The sequence below is a fragment of the Argopecten irradians genome, chromosome 6, assembly GCF_041381155.1.
Source record: "Argopecten irradians isolate NY chromosome 6, Ai_NY, whole genome shotgun sequence".
NCBI lineage: Eukaryota > Metazoa > Mollusca > Bivalvia > Pectinida > Pectinidae > Argopecten > Argopecten irradians.
Window position 1 is genome coordinate 42,622,107 of NC_091139.1, and position 18,202 is coordinate 42,640,308.

At 32.9% G+C, this 18,202-nt stretch overlaps 1 pseudogene; it reads right to left on the reverse strand.

Annotated features, from left to right (window-relative positions):
* Positions 1–11,880: 11,880 nt before the first annotated feature.
* Positions 11,881–18,202, reverse strand: part of LOC138326531 (choline transporter-like protein 1) — a 28,765-nt pseudogene continuing 22,443 nt past the window's right edge.

Below are 18,202 nucleotides of genomic sequence, written 5' to 3' on the forward strand. Positions count from 1 at the left end.
TTATACCATTTATATATATATCAGTCAAAGACCCACTATAGACTAATGTATAGACAAAGGTAAGGTGCATCACGGAGGAGTTCCTTTATACCATTATATATATATCAGTCAAAGACCCACTATAGACTAATGTATAGACAAAGGTAAGGTGCATCACGGAGGAGTTCCTTTATACCATTATATATATATATCAGTCAAAGACCCACTATAGACTAATGTATAGACAAAGGTAAGGTGCATCACGGAGGAGTTCCTTTATACCATTATATATATATATCAGTCAAAGACCCACTATAGACTAATGTATAGACAAAGGTAAGGTGCATCACGGAGGAGTTCCTTTATACCATTATATATATATATCAGTCAAAGACCCACTATAGACTAATGTATAGACAAAGGTAAGGTGCATCACGGAGGAGTTCCTTTATACCATTATATATATATCAGTCAAAGACCCACTATAGACTAATGTATAGACAAAGGTAAGGTGCATCACGGAGGAGTTCCTTTATACCATTATATATAAATCAGTCAAAGACCCACTATAGACTAATGTATAGACAAAGGTAAGGTGCATCACGGAGGAGTTCCTTTATACCATTATATATAAATCAGTCAAAGACCCACTATAGACTAATGTATAGACAAAGGTAAGGTGCATCACGGAGGAGTTCCTTTATACCATTATATATAGCACCTCTATATATCAGTCAAAGACCCACTATAGACTAATGTATAGACAAAGGTAAGGTGCATCACGGAGGAGTTCCTTTATACCATTATATATAAATCAGTCAAAGACCCACTATAGACTAATGTATAGACAAAGGTAAGGTGCATCACGGAGGAGTTCCTTTATACCATTCTCTATATATATATCAGTCAAAGACCCACTATAGACTAATGTATAGACAAAGGTAAGGTGCATCACGGAGGAGTTCCTTTATACCATTATATATAAATCAGTCAAAGACCCACTATAGACTAATGTATAGACAAAGGTAAGGTGCATCACGGAGGAGTTCCTTTATACCATCTATATATATATCAGTCAAAGACCCACTATAGACTAATGTATAGACAAAGGTAAGGTGCATCACGGAGGAGTTCCTTTATACCATTCTCTATATATATATCAGTCAAAGACCCACTATAGACTAATGTATAGACAAAGGTAAGGTGCATCACGGAGGAGTTCCTTTATACCATTCTCTATATATATATATCAGTCAAAGACCCACTATAGACTAATGTATAGACAAAGGTAAGGTGCATCACGGAGGAGTTCCTTTATACCATTCTATATATATATATATCAGTCAAAGACCCACTATAGACTAATGTATAGACAAAGGTAAGGTGCATCACGGAGGAGTTCCTTTATACCATTATATATATATATATCAGTCAAAGATCCACTATAGACTAATGTATAGACAAAGGTAAGGTGCATCACGGAGGAGTTCCTTTATACACCATTATATATATAAATCAGTCAAAGACCCACTATAGACTAATGTATAGACAAAGGTAAGGTGCATCACACGGAGGAGTTCCTTTATACCATTATATATAAATCAGTCAAAGACCCACTATAGACTAATGTATAGACAAAGGTAAGGTGCATCACGGAGGAGTTCCTTTATACCATTCTCTATATATATATCAGTCAAAGACCCACTATAGACTAATGTATAGACAAAGGTAAGGTGCATCACAGAGGAGTTCCTTTATACCATTATATATAAATCAGTCAAAGACCCACTATAGACTAATGTATAGACAAAGGTAAGGTGCATCACGGAGGAGTTCCTTTATACCATTATATATAAATCAGTCAAAGACCCACTATAGACTAATGTATAGACAAAGGTAAGGTGCATCACGGAGGAGTTCCTTTATACCATTCTCTATATATATATCAGTCAAAGACCCACTATAGACTAATGTATAGACAAAGGTAAGGTGCATCACGGAGGAGTTCCTTTATACCATTATATATATATCAGTCAAAGACCCACTATAGACTAATGTATAGACAAAGGTAAGGTGCATCACGGAGGAGTTCCTTTATACCATTCTATATATATATATCAGTCAAAGACCCACTATAGACTAATGTATAGACAAAGGTAAGGTGCATCACGGAGGAGTTCCTTTATACCATTTTCTCTATATATATATCAGTCAAAGACCCACTATAGACTAATGTATAGACAAAGGTAAGGTGCATCACGGAGGAGTTCCTTTATACCATTCTCTATATATATATCAGTCAAAGACCCACTATAGACTAATGTATAGACAAAGGTAAGGTGCATCACGGAGGAGTTCCTTTATACCATTATATATATATCAGTCAAAGACCCACTATAGACTAATGTATAGACAAAGGTAAGGTGCATCACGGAGGAGTTCCTTTATACCATTATATATATATATCAGTCAAAGACCCACTATAGACTAATGTATAGACAAAGGTAAGGTGCATCACGGAGGAGTTCCTTTATACCATTATATATAAATCAGTCAAAGACCCACTATAGACTAATGTATAGACAAAGGTAAGGTGCATCACGGAGGAGTTCCTTTATACCATTATATATATAAATCAGTCAAAGACCCACTATAGACTAATGTATAGACAAAGGTAAGGTGCATCACGGAGGAGTTCCTTTATACCATTATATATATATATCAGTCAAAGACCCACTATAGACTAATGTATAGACAAAGGTAAGGTGCATCACGGAGGAGTTCCTTTATACCATTCTCTATATATATATATCAGTCAAAGACCCACTATAGACTAATGTATAGACAAAGGTAAGGTGCATCACGGAGGAGTTCCTTTATACCATTATATATAAATCAGTCAAAGACCCACTATAGACTAATGTATAGACAAAGGTAAGGTGCATCACGGAGGAGTTCCTTTATACCATTCTCTATATATATATATCAGTCAAAGACCCACTATAGACTAATGTATAGACAAAGGTAAGGTGCATCACGGAGGAGTTCCTTTATACCATTCTATATATATATATCAGTCAAAGACCCACTATAGACTAATGTATAGACAAAGGTAAGGTGCATCACGGAGGAGTTCCTTTATACCATTCTCTATATATATATCAGTCAAAGACCCACTATAGACTAATGTATAGACAAAGGTAAGGTGCATCACGGAGGAGTTCCTTTATACCATTCTTATATATATATCAGTCAAAGACCCACTATAGACTAATGTATAGACAAAGGTAAGGTGCATCACGGAGGAGTTCCTTTATACCATTTCTCTATATATATATCAGTCAAAGACCCACTATAGACTAATGTATAGACAAAGGTAAGGTGCATCACGGAGGAGTTCCTTTATACCATTCTCTATATATATATATCAGTCAAAGACCCACTATAGACTAATGTATAGACAAAGGTAAGGTGCATCACGGAGGAGTTCCTTTATACCATTATATATATATCAGTCAAAGACCCACTATAGACTAATGTATAGACAAAGGTAAGGTGCATCACGGAGGAGTTCCTTTATACCATTATATATAAATCAGTCAAAGACCCACTATAGACTAATGTATAGACAAAGGTAAGGTGCATCACGGAGGAGTTCCTTTATACCATTATATATATATATCAGTCAAAGACCCACTATAGACTAATGTATAGACAAAGGTAAGGTGCATCACGGAGGAGTTCCTTTATACCATTCTCTAAATATCAGCAAAGACCACTATAGATCAGTATCAAAAAGGTCATCACAGAGAGTTCCTTATACCTATAGACTAATGTATAGACTATGTATAGACAAAGGTAAGGTGCATCACGGAGGAGTTCCTTTATACCATCTCTATATATATATCAGTCAAAGACCCACTATAGACTAATGTATAGACAAAGGTAAGGTGCATCACGGAGGAGTTCCTTTATACCATTCTATATATATATATCAGTCAAAGACCCACTATAGACTAATGTATAGACAAAGGTAAGGTGCATCACGGAGGAGTTCCTTTATACCATTCTCTATATATAAATCAGTCAAAGACCCACTATAGACTAATGTATAGACAAAGGTAAGGTGCATCACGGAGGAGTTCCTTTATACCATTCTCTATATATATCAGTCAAAGACCCACTATAGACTAATGTATAGACAAAGGTAAGGTGCATCACGGAGGAGTTCCTTTATACCATTATATATATATCAGTCAAAGACCCACTATAGACTAATGTATAGACAAAGGTAAGGTGCATCACGGAGGAGTTCCTTTTAACCATTATATTATATCATCAAAGACCCACTATAGATAATGTATAGACAAAGTAAGGTGCATCACGAGGAGTTCCTTATACCAATATACCACTATAGACTCAATGTACTAGATAGACAAGGTAAGGTGCATCACGGAGGAGTTCCTTTATACCATTATATATATATCAGTCAAAGACCCACTATAGACTAATGTATAGACAAAGGTAAGGTGCATCACGGAGGAGTTCCTTTATACCATTCTCTATATATAATATCAGTCAAAGACCCACTATAGACTAATGTATAGACAAAGGTAAGGTGCATCACGGAGGAGTTCCTTTATACCATTATATATATATCAGTCAAAGACCCACTATAGACTAATGTATAGACAAAGGTAAGGTGCATCACGGAGGAGTTCCTTTATACCATTATATATAATATCAGTCAAAGACCCACTATAGACTAATGTATAGACAAAGGTAAGGTGCATCACGGAGGAGTTCCTTTATACCATTATATATAAATCAGTCAAAGACCCACTATAGACTAATGTATAGACAAAGGTAAGGTGCATCACGGAGGAGTTCCTTTATACCATTATATATAAATCAGTCAAAGACCCACTATAGACTAATGTATAGACAAAGGTAAGGTGCATCACGGAGGAGTTCCTTTATACCATTATTATATATATATATCAGTCAAAGACCCACTATAGACTAATGTATAGACAAAGGTAAGGTGCATCACGGAGGAGTTCCTTTATACCATTATATATAAATCAGTCAAAGACCCACTATAGACTAATGTATAGACAAAGGTAAGGTGCATCACGGAGGAGTTCCTTTATACCATTATATATATATATCAGTCAAAGACCCATATAGACTAATGTATAGACAAAGGTAAGGTGCATCACGGAGGAGTTCCTTTATACCATTATATATATAATCAGTCAAAGACCCACTATAGACTAATGTATAGACAAAGGTAAGGTGCATCACGGAGGAGTTCCTTTATACCATTATATATAAATCAGTCAAAGACCCACTATAGACTAATGTATAGACAAAGGTAAGGTGCATCACGGAGGAGTTCCTTTATACCATTCTATATATATATATCAGTCAAAGACCCACTATAGACTAATGTATAGACAAAGGTAAGGTGCATCACGGAGGAGTTCCTTTATACCATTATATATATATATCAGTCAAAGACCCACTATAGACTAATGTATAGACAAAGGTAAGGTGCATCACGGAGGAGTTCCTTTATACCATTATATATATATATATCAGTCAAAGACCCACTATAGACTAATGTATAGACAAAGGTAAGGTGCATCACGGAGGAGTTCCTTTATACCATTATATATATATCAGTCAAAGACCCACTATAGACTAATGTATAGACAAAGGTAAGGTGCATCACGGAGGAGTTCCTTTATACCATTATATATATATCAGTCAAAGACCCACTATAGACTAATGTATAGACAAAGGTAAGGTGCATCACAGAGGAGTTCCTTTATACCATTATATATATATCAGTCAAAGATCCACTATAGACTAATGTATAGACAAAGGTGCAAGGTGCATCACGGAGGAGTTCCTTTATACCATTATATATATAATATCAGTCAAAGACCCACTATAGACTAATGTATAGACAAAGGTAAGGTGCATCACGGAGGAGTTCCTTTATACCATTATATATAAATCAGTCAAAGACCCACTATAGACTAATGTATAGACAAAGGTAAGGTGCATCACGGAGGAGTTCCTTTATACCATTACTCATATATATATATTCAGTCAAATAGACCCACTATAGACTAATGTATAGACAAAGGTAAGGTGCATCACAGAGGAGTTCCTTTATACCATTCTCTATATATATATATCAGTCAAAGACCCACTATAGACTAATGTATAGACAAAGGTAAGGTGCATCACGGAGGAGTTCCTTTATACCATTCTATATATATATATCAGTCAAAGACCCACTATAGACTAATGTATAGACAAAGGTAAGGTGCATCACGGAGGAGTTCCTTTATACCATTATATATAAATCAGTCAAAGACCCACTATAGACTAATGTATAGACAAAGGTAAGGTGCATCACGGAGGAGTTCCTTTATACCATTATATATATAATCAGTCAAAGACCCACTATAGACTAATGTATAGACAAAGGGAAGGTGCATCACGGAGGAGTTCCTTTATACCATTATATATATATCAGTCAAAGACCCACTATAGACTAATGTATAGACAAAGGTAAGGTGCATCACGGAGGAGTTCCTTTATACCATTATATATATATATATATATCAGTCAAAGACCCACTATAGACTAATGTATAGACAAAGGTAAGGTGCATCACGGAGGAGTTCCTTTATACCATTCTCTATATATATATATCAGTCAAAGACCCACTATAGACTAATGTATAGACAAAGGTAAGGTGCATCACGGAGGAGTTCCTTTATACCATTTATATATAAATATCAGTCAAAGACCCACTATAGACTAATGTATAGACAAAGGTAAGGTGCATCACGGAGGAGTTCCTTTATACCATTATATATATATCAGTCAAAGACCCACTATAGACTAATGTATAGACAAAGGTAAGGTGCATCACGGAGGAGTTCCTTTATACCATTATATATAAATCAGTCAAAGACCCACTATAGACTAATGTATAGACAAAGGTAAGGTGCATCACGGAGGAGTTCCTTTATACCATTCTCTATATATATATCAGTCAAAGACCCACTATAGACTAATGTATAGACAAAGGTAAGGTGCATCACGGAGGAGTTCCTTTATACCATTCTCTATATATATATCAGTCAAAGACCCACTATAGACTAATGTATAGACAAAGGTAAGGTGCATCACAGAGGAGTTCCTTTATACCATTATATATATATATCAGTCAAAGACCCACTATAGACTAATGTATAGACAAAGGTAAGGTGCATCACGGAGGAGTTTCCTTTATACCATTCTATATATATATATCAGTCAAAGACCCACTATAGACTAATGTATAGACAAAGGAAGGTGCATCACGGAGGAGTTCCTTTATACCATTATATATAAATCAGTCAAAGACCCACTATAGACTAATGTATAGACAAAGGTAAGGTGCATCACGGAGGAGTTCCTTTATACCATTTTATATACCATCAGTCAAAGACCCACTATAGATAATGTATATACAAAGGTAAGGTGCATCACAAAGTTCCATACCATCTCTATATATATATCAGTCAAAGACCCACTATAGACTAATGTATAGACAAAGGTAAGGTGCATCACGGAGGAGTTCCTTTATACCATTATATATATATCAGTCAAAGACCCACTATAGACTAATGTATAGACAAAGGTAAGGTGCATCACGGAGGAGTTCCTTTATACCATTATATATATATATCAGTCAAAGACCCACTATAGACTAATGTATAGACAAAGGTAAGGTGCATCACGGAGGAGTTTCCTTTATACCATTCTCTATATATATATCAGTCAAAGACCCACTATAGACTAATGTATAGACAAAGGTAAGGTGCATCACGGAGGAGTTCCTTTATACCATTATATATATATATCAGTCAAAGACCCACTATAGACTAATGTATAGACAAAGGTAAGGTGCATCACGGAGGAGTTCCTTTATACCATTATATATATATCAGTCAAAGACCCACTATAGACTAATGTATAGACAAAGGTAAGGTGCATCACGGAGGAGTTCCTTTATACCATTTATATATATATATCAGTCAAAGACCCACTATAGACTAATGTATAGACAAAGGTAAGGTGCATCACGGAGGAGTTCCTTTATACCATTATATATATATCAGTCAAAGACCCACTATAGACTAATGTATAGACAAAGGTAAGGTGCATCACGGAGGAGTTCCTTTATACCATTATATATAATATCAGTCAAAGACCCACTATAGACTAATGTATAGACAAAGGTAAGGTGCATCACGGAGGAGTTCCTTTATACCATTCTCTATATATAAATCAGTCAAAGACCCACTATAGACTAATGTATAGACAAAGGTAAGGTGCATCACGGAGGAGTTCCTTTATACCATTATATATATATCAGTCAAAGACCCACTATAGACTAATGTATAGACAAAGGTAAGGTGCATCACGGAGGAGTTCCTTTATACCATTATATATAAATCAGTCAAAGACCCACTATAGACTAATGTATAGACAAAGGTAAGGTGCATCACGGAGGAGTTCCTTTATACCATTATATATAAATCAGTCAAAGACCCACTATAGACTAATGTATAGACAAAGGTAAGGTGCATCACGGAGGAGTTCCTTTATACCATTTTATATATAAATATAGTCAAAGACCCACTATAGACTAATGTATAGACAAAGGTAAGGTGCATCACGAGGAGTTCCTTTATACCATATATATTATATCAGTCAAAGACCCACTATAGACTAATGTATAGACAAAGGTAAGGTGCATCACGGAGGAGTTCCTTTATACCATTCTCTATATATATATCAGTCAAAGAACCATTATAGACTAATGTATAGACAAAGGTAAGGTGCATCACGGAGGAGTTCCTTTATACCATTATATATATATCAGTCAAAGACCCACTATAGACTAATGTATAGACAAAGGTAAGGTGCATCACGGAGGAGTTCCTTTATACATTCTCTATATATAAATCAGTCAAAGACCCACTATAGACTAATGTATAGACAAAGGTAAGGTGCATCACGGAGGAGTTCCTTTATACCATTATATATAAATCAGTCAAAGACCCACTATAGACTAATGTATAGACAAAGGTAAGGTGCATCACGGAGGAGTTCCTTTATACCATTATATATATATCAGTCAAAGACCCACTATAGACTAATGTATAGACAAAGGTAAGGTGCATCACGGAGGAGTTCCTTTATACCATTCTCTATATATATATCAGTCAAAGACCCACTATAGACTAATGTATAGACAAAGGTAAGGTGCATCACGGAGGAGTTCCTTTATACCATTCTCTATATATATATATATATCAGTCAAAGACCCACTATAGACTAATGTATAGACAAAGGTAAGGTGCATCACGGAGGAGTTCCTTTATACCATTATATATAAATCAGTCAAAGACCCACTATAGACTAATGTATAGACAAAGGTAAGGTGCATCACGGAGGAGTTCCTTTATACCATTCTCTATATATATATCAGTCAAAGACCCACTATAGACTAATGTATAGACAAAGGTAAGGTGCATCACGGAGGAGTTCCTTTATACCATTATATATATATCAGTCAAAGACCCACTATAGACTAATGTATAGACAAAGGTAAGGTGCATCACGGAGGAGTTCCTTTATACCATTCTCTATATATATATCAGTCAAAGACCCACTATAGACTAATGTATAGACAAAGGTAAGGTGCATCACGGAGGAGTTCCTTTATACCATTATATATAAATCAGTCAAAGACCCACTATAGACTAATGTATAGACAAAGGTAAGGTGCATCACGGAGGAGTTCCTTTATACCATTCTCTATATATATATCAGTCAAAGACCCACTATAGACTAATGTATAGACAAAGGTAAGGTGCATCACGGAGGAGTTCCTTTATACCATTCTCTATATATATATCAGTCAAAGACCCACTATAGACTAATGTATAGACAAAGGGTGAGGTGCATCACGGAGGAGTTCCTTTATACCATTTATATATAAATCAGTCAAAGACCCACTATAGACTAATGTATAGACAAAGGTAAGGTGCATCACGGAGGAGTTCCTTTATACCATTATATATAAATCAGTCAAAGACCCACTATAGACTAATGTATAGACAAAGGTAAGGTGCATCACGGAGGAGTTCCCTTTATACCATTATATATATATATCAGTCAAAGACCCACTATAGACTAATGTATAGACAAAGGTAAGGTGCATCACGGAGGAGTTCCTTTATACCATTCTCTATATATATATCAGTCAAAGACCCACTATAGACTAATGTATAGACAAAGGTAAGGTGCATCACGGAGGAGTTCCTTTATACCATTATATATATATATATATCAGTCAAAGACCCACTATAGACTAATGTATAGACAAAGGTAAGGTGCATCACGGAGGAGTTCCTTTATACCATTATATATATATATAAATCAGTCAAAGACCCACTATAGACTAATGTATAGACAAAGGTAAGGTGCATCACGGAGGAGTTCCTTTATACCATTCTCTATATATAAATCAGTCAAAGACCCACTATAGACTAATGTATAGACAAAGGTAAGGTGCATCACGGAGGAGTTCCTTTATACCATTATATATAAATCAGTCAAAGACCCACTATAGACTAATGTATAGACAAAGGTAAGGTGCATCACGGAGGAGTTCCTTTATACCATTTATATATATATATCAGTCAAAGACCCACTATAGACTAATGTATAGACAAAGGTAAGGTGCATCACGGAGGAGTTCCTTTATACCATTATATATAAATCAGTCAAAGACCCACTATAGACTAATGTATAGACAAAGGTAAGGTGCATCACGGAGGAGTTCCTTTATACCATTATATATATATCAGTCAAAGACCCACTATAGACTAATGTATAGACAAAGGTAAGGTGCATCACGGAGGAGTTCCTTTATACCATTCCTATATATATATATCAGTCAAAGACCCACTATAGACTAATGTATAGACAAAGGTAAGGTGCATCACGGAGGAGTTCCTTTATACCATTCTATATATATATATCAGTCAAAGACCCACTATAGACTAATGTATAGACAAAGGTAAGGTGCATCACGGAGGAGTTCCTTTATACCATTATATATATATATATCAGTCAAAGACCCACTATAGACTAATGTATAGACAAAGGTAAGGTGCATCACGGAGGAGTTCCTTTATACCATTCTATATATATATATCAGTCAAAGACCCACTATAGACTAATGTATAGACAAAGGTAAGGTGCATCACGGAGGAGTTCCTTTATACCATTATATATAAATCAGTCAAAGACCCACTATAGACTAATGTATAGACAAAGGTAAGGTGCATCACGGAGGAGTTCCTTTATACCATTCTCTATATATATATCAGTCAAAGACCCACTATAGACTAATGTATAGACAAAGGTAAGGTGCATCACGGAGGAGTTCCTTTATACCATTCTCTATATATATATCAGTCAAAGACCCACTATAGACTAATGTATAGACAAAGGTAAGGTGCATCACGGAGGAGTTCCTTTATACCATTCTCTATATATATATCAGTCAAAGACCCACTATAGACTAATGTATAGACAAAGGTAAGGTGCATCACGGAGGAGTTCCTTTATACCATTATATATAAATCAGTCAAAGACCCACTATAGACTAATGTATAGACAAAGGTAAGGTGCATCACGGAGGAGTTCCTTTATACCATTCTCTCTATATATATATCAGTCAAAGACCCACTATAGACTAATGTATAGACAAAGGTAAGGTGCATCACAGAGGAGTTCCTTTATACCATTCTCTCTCTATATATATATCAGTCTACAGCAGTGAGATATTGCAAAGGCGAATGCACAGGCCACAGATATCGGAGCCCAGGCATAGTTGATGTCGTCTCGATTCTAGCAAGATAAGAAGTCTTAAATGTCAATGGAAACTAATCTTTCTTTTACACTTTATCTTTATGATATACATGTGCAAACGAAACAAATATTTACATATTTTCATGTATCATTATTCCTCATAGAACATTTACTGGTAGGTTCTCTTTCTAATTGTCTTGGAAAGCAAGACAAAGGTGACATGTTTTCAGACGTGTTTCAGACGTTTTGTCAACATGTTCAAGCACTTATAGAAGAAACTTATGCGAATCGGATACTCCAATACAGAGAGATTTCTCAAAGTTTTCATATTCTTGGGTATTAAAAGTATTGTATGCATTATTTTTGGTTTTGAGATACAACTGTTAAAAGCATTATTCTTTTCTAATTAAATAGAAAATTGTGTTTAATTTATGATGTATGTATTTGTACTTCTGACTGACATCATATTAAATTCCATGAGCCCTTGTGGACACATGTATTACTAGTAAGTGACAATGTAGGAGAAGACAGCTATCACCTACAACCTATATAATGTATCAGTACAAATTCTGTTACTCATTATCTTTGACTTACTTTGAGGAACTCGTTTCCAGCAACTGCCACTATACACACACAGCAGATCTTGCCAAGAAAGAGAACAAAGTCACCGATGGAGTTGATGGCAGCCACTCGTAAGGCATTGGCTAAAAGTACCATGAAGGCTTTCCGTGCAGCTACACAGAAGCTGTAGCCATAGATAGCTGTGGAAAACAGACAGTATCATATATATTTCTATGTGATGTTTGTGAGACTAAAAATTTGGAGCAGTTATTCGATTAATATTTTTGAGAGGCAAACAACATTACAAAAATAATTTTTGAGACCCTTATTGATGCATTCTGTTAAAACATTTGTATAAAGTGGATTCGTGGTTCAATCAGGACAAAAAAACATTGTTCGTGAAAGAGGTCCTTTGAAGACTTTGGTGATGGCTAATCTTAATATTAAACATATACCCTCCCTCCTCTTCTTTTAAAACAAAGAGATTTGACTGTTGATAATGTACCTATTTCTATGAAAATATATCCATTTCTATGACAATATACCTATTTCTATGATATTTTACCTATTTCTATGATAACATACCAATTTCTATAATAATTACCTACTTCTATGATAATATGCCAATTTCTATGACAATATATGTATTTCTATGACAATATACCTATTTCCATGGTAATATGCCTATTAATATGACCTCATTATTTCTATGACAAAATACACATATTTTTATGATATTATACCCTATTTCTATGACAATAATACCCATTTCTTATGGTTATGGAGAACTGTATAATATGTGGGATAGAGAACTGTATCGAGGCCCTAACCTTTTTCACGGGATCTCCCCGGCCTATTTCCAAAATACCTATTTTCTATTGATAGTATGAGCCTATTTCTATGTCCATTATACCCAATTCTATGCTTTTGGAGAAAACTGTTTAATATGTGCGGATATGAGAACTGTATCCGAGGGCCGTCAGGGGCGAGAATACTTCCCACATATTGTACAGTTTTCGGCTTATCTCTAACTTAAAAAATAGCAAATCTTTGTGTTAATAAAGTACACTTTTATTTCTAACATAAGCCAGTTTTTTGCCTTTGTCTATGAGCTAAGGTAACTCTACCAATGTGTATTCAACCATGACAAATTCGATATAGACAATTGCAACACAGAATTACCTTTGCCCGTGTTATATGTGATGAATAGCATTCATGAACAGAATGCATGAAGCATGCTTTTGGGTTGGACAACTATCTGTAAATTCACTTTCATCATGTCCACCGACAGTGATGGAGGGATATCATTTTCTTAATTTAAGTGATACATTAAGGTGGCTTTTACTAAAATGACATTTCTTTCCAAATTGTCTGATGTGACATATGAAACTAGACTTGCAATTGTTTGAAAGCATTTTGCTATAATGATCGCATATAGAAGTGATTTCCAGGCTAGTTCAAAACAGTCGGTGCCCCCAGAACTTTCATTGAATTCAGGGGATTTGAAATTTCGACCTCTCTAGGTACATTTTTGGATTTATTTATACCATGTGCAATTTCATTCAACAAGCCAATGGGATTTAGATGAAATTCTGAAATATTGTTGAAACAATATCAAAATAAGTGTAAAACCACAGTGCAGATGATTTGGATATTTAAAATCAAAAGTGGTGTACAAAACAACGTGGTTTCAGAATGTGGAGTTAATGTTGTAGATAAGTGTTAAATGGTGAATTCATAATAATGAGGAAAACTCTATCAGGGATATATACAGAAATTCTGTGAATGTGTTTAATTCCGCATCAATAGAGGATTAAATTTTCTTTATATTCATTGTGTGGGATTTTATTCGTAATTTGGATTTAAAAATTATGGAATATTCCGGCATTGTGTGTTGTGTGTTAACATTATTATGGGATTATGCCTGGAGACATGTACTCACCCGTATTGTGTAACTCTCCCATGTGCTACGTACCTTTTACTGTCTTATAAGTGACTGTCTAAAATTAGAGTCACATATAAGACAGTAAAAGGTAACATTTAGGACAGTTAAAGGTAATGGTCCGATAATCCGGGACTTAAAGTACAGAAACAACAATAGATGACATCACAACCATGTTTTAAGACAATATAACCTATTTCTATGATAATATACATGTACCTATTTATGATATGATATATTTTTTGAAACCTATTTCTATGACAATATACTTATTTCTATGACAATATACCTTATTTCTATGATAATTTACCTATTTTCTATGACAATATTACCTATTTCTAATATGAAAATATATACCTATTTCTATGACCATATGGAACAAGACAATATACTTATTTCTATGATAATATACCTATTTCTATATCTAACAATATACCTATTTCTATGACAATATACCTATTTCTATGATAATATACCTATTTCTATGACAATATACCTATTTCTATGACAATATACCTATTTCTATGACAATATACCTATTTCTATGACAATATACCTATTTCTATGACAATATACCTATTTCTATGACAATATACCTATTTCTATGACAATATACCTATTTCTATGACAATATACCTATTTCTATGACCATATACCTATTTCTATAACAATATACCTATTTCTATGACAATATACCTATTTCTATGACAATATACCTATTTCTATGACCATATACCTATTTCTATGACAATATACCTATTTCTATGACAATATACCTATTTCTATGATAATATACCTATTTCTATGACAATATACCTATTTCTATAACAATATACCTATTTCTATGACAATATACCTATTTCTATGATAATATACCTATTTCTATAACAATATATACCTATTTCTATGACAAAAATAATATACCATACATTTTCTATGACCATATACCTATTTCTATGACAATATACCTATTTCTATAACAATATACCTATTTCTATGACAATATACCTATTTCTATGACAATATACCTATTTCTATGACAATATACCTATTTCTATGACCATATACCCTATTTCTATGACAATATACCTATTTCTATTTCTATTATCATATACCTATTTCTAATGACAATATATACCTATTTTCTATGATAATATACCTATTTCTATCTGACAATATACCTATTTTATGATAACAATACCTATTTCTATGACAATATACCTACCTAATTTCTATAACCTATTACCATATACCTACCTATAAACAATCTACCTATTTCAATAAACAATATACCTATTTCTATGACAATATACCTATTTCTATGATAATATACCTATTTCTATGATAATATACCTATTTCTATGACAATATACCTATTTCTATGACCATATACCTATTTCTATGACAATATACCTATTTCTATGACAATATACCTATTTCTATGACAATATACCTATTTCTATGACAATATACCTATTTCTATGACAATATACCTATTTCTATGACAATATACCTATTTCTATAACAATATACCTATTTCTATGACAATATACCTATTTCTATGACCATATACCTATTTCTATGACAATATACCTATTTCTATGACAATATTTCTATTCTATGATAATATACCTATTTCTATCTACAATATACCTATTTCTATAACAATATACCTAATTTCTTATAAACAATATACCTATTTCAATGGATATATACATATTTCTATAACAAAATACCTATTTCTATGACAATATACCTATTTCTATTAACAATATACCTATTTCTATGATAATATACCTATTTCTATGACCATATACCTATTTCTATAACAATATACCTATTTCTATGATAATATACCTATTTCTATAACAATATACCTATTTTCTTATGGACAATATACCTATTTCTATGACAATATACTATTTCTATAACTACAATATACCTATATTCTATGATAATATACTATTTCTATAACAATACCAATTACCTATAAACAATAAACCTATTTCAATAATATACCTATTTCAAATGACCATATAACCTATTTCTATAGACAATATACCTATTTCTATGGACAATATACCATATTTCTATGTGTACAATATACCTATTTCTATGACAAAAAAGCCCTGTATACATACCATATACCTATTCTATACCATATACCTATTTCTATATACAATATACCTATTTCTATGATAAAATATACCTATTTCTATAACAATATACCCTATTTTCTATGACAATATACCTATTTCTATGAACAATGATACCTATTTCCTATGATTCATATACCTATTTCTATGAACAATATTACCTATTTGCTGTATACAATATACCTATTTTCTATGAACAATATACCTATTTTCTATGACAATATATATTTCTATGAATAGTATACCTATTTCTATGACCATATAACCTATTTCTATAACAATATACCTATTTCTATGATAACAATATACCTATTTCTAATGAGCCATATACCTATTTTCTATAACAATATACCTATTACTCAAACGACAATATACCTTATTTCTATATTACAAGATAATACCTATTTCTATGACGCAATATACCTATTTCTATGAACAATATAACCTATTTACTATGGATTGAATATACCTATTTCTATGACCATATACCTATTTCTATAACACCTATATACCTATTTCTATAACAATATACCTATTTCTATGATACCATATACCTATTTCTATGATAATATACCATATTTTCTATTGAGTCCATATACCTATTTCTATAACGCATATATACCTATTTCTATGACAATATACCTATTTCTATGATTCTATTATACCTATTTCTATAACAATATACCTATTTTCTATAACAATATACCTATTTCTATAACAATATACCTATTTCTATGATCCATATACCTATTTCTATGAAATGACAATATAACCTGGGTTTCTATAACCATATACCTATTTCTATAGGATAATATATACCTATTATCTATGGATCAATATACCTAATTCTATGACAATAATACCTATTTCTATAACAACTATATACCTATTCTCTATAACAATATACCTAATTCTATGATAATAAAATACCTATTTTCTATAATTAATATTACCTATTTTCTATGATAATATACCTATTTCTCAAAACAAAATATACCTATTTCTACTAATGATAACAGGTATACCTATTTCTATACCTATGACAATTATACCTATTTCTATAACACTAACCTGTTTCAATATACAAATTCTATTTCTATATAGCAATATACCTATTTCTATGACCAATATACCTATTTCTATGACCATATACCCTATTTGTATTACAATATTTCTATAGATGACATATACCTATTTCTATAACAATATACCCTATTTCTATGATACATATATACCTATTTCTATAGACCATATACCTATTTCTATGACCATATACCTATTTCTATAACAATATACCTATTTCTATGATAATATACCTATTTCTATGACCATATACCTATTTCTATGACAATATACCTATTTCTATGACCATATACCTATTTCTATAACAATATACCTATTTCTATGACCATATACCTATTTCTATGACCATATACCTATTTCTATGACAATATACCTATTTCTATGACAATATACCTATTTCTATGACCATATACCTATTTCTATAACAATATACCTATTTCTATGACAATATACCTATTTCTATGATAATATACCTATTTCTATGATAATATACCTATTTCTATGACCATATACCTATTTCTAT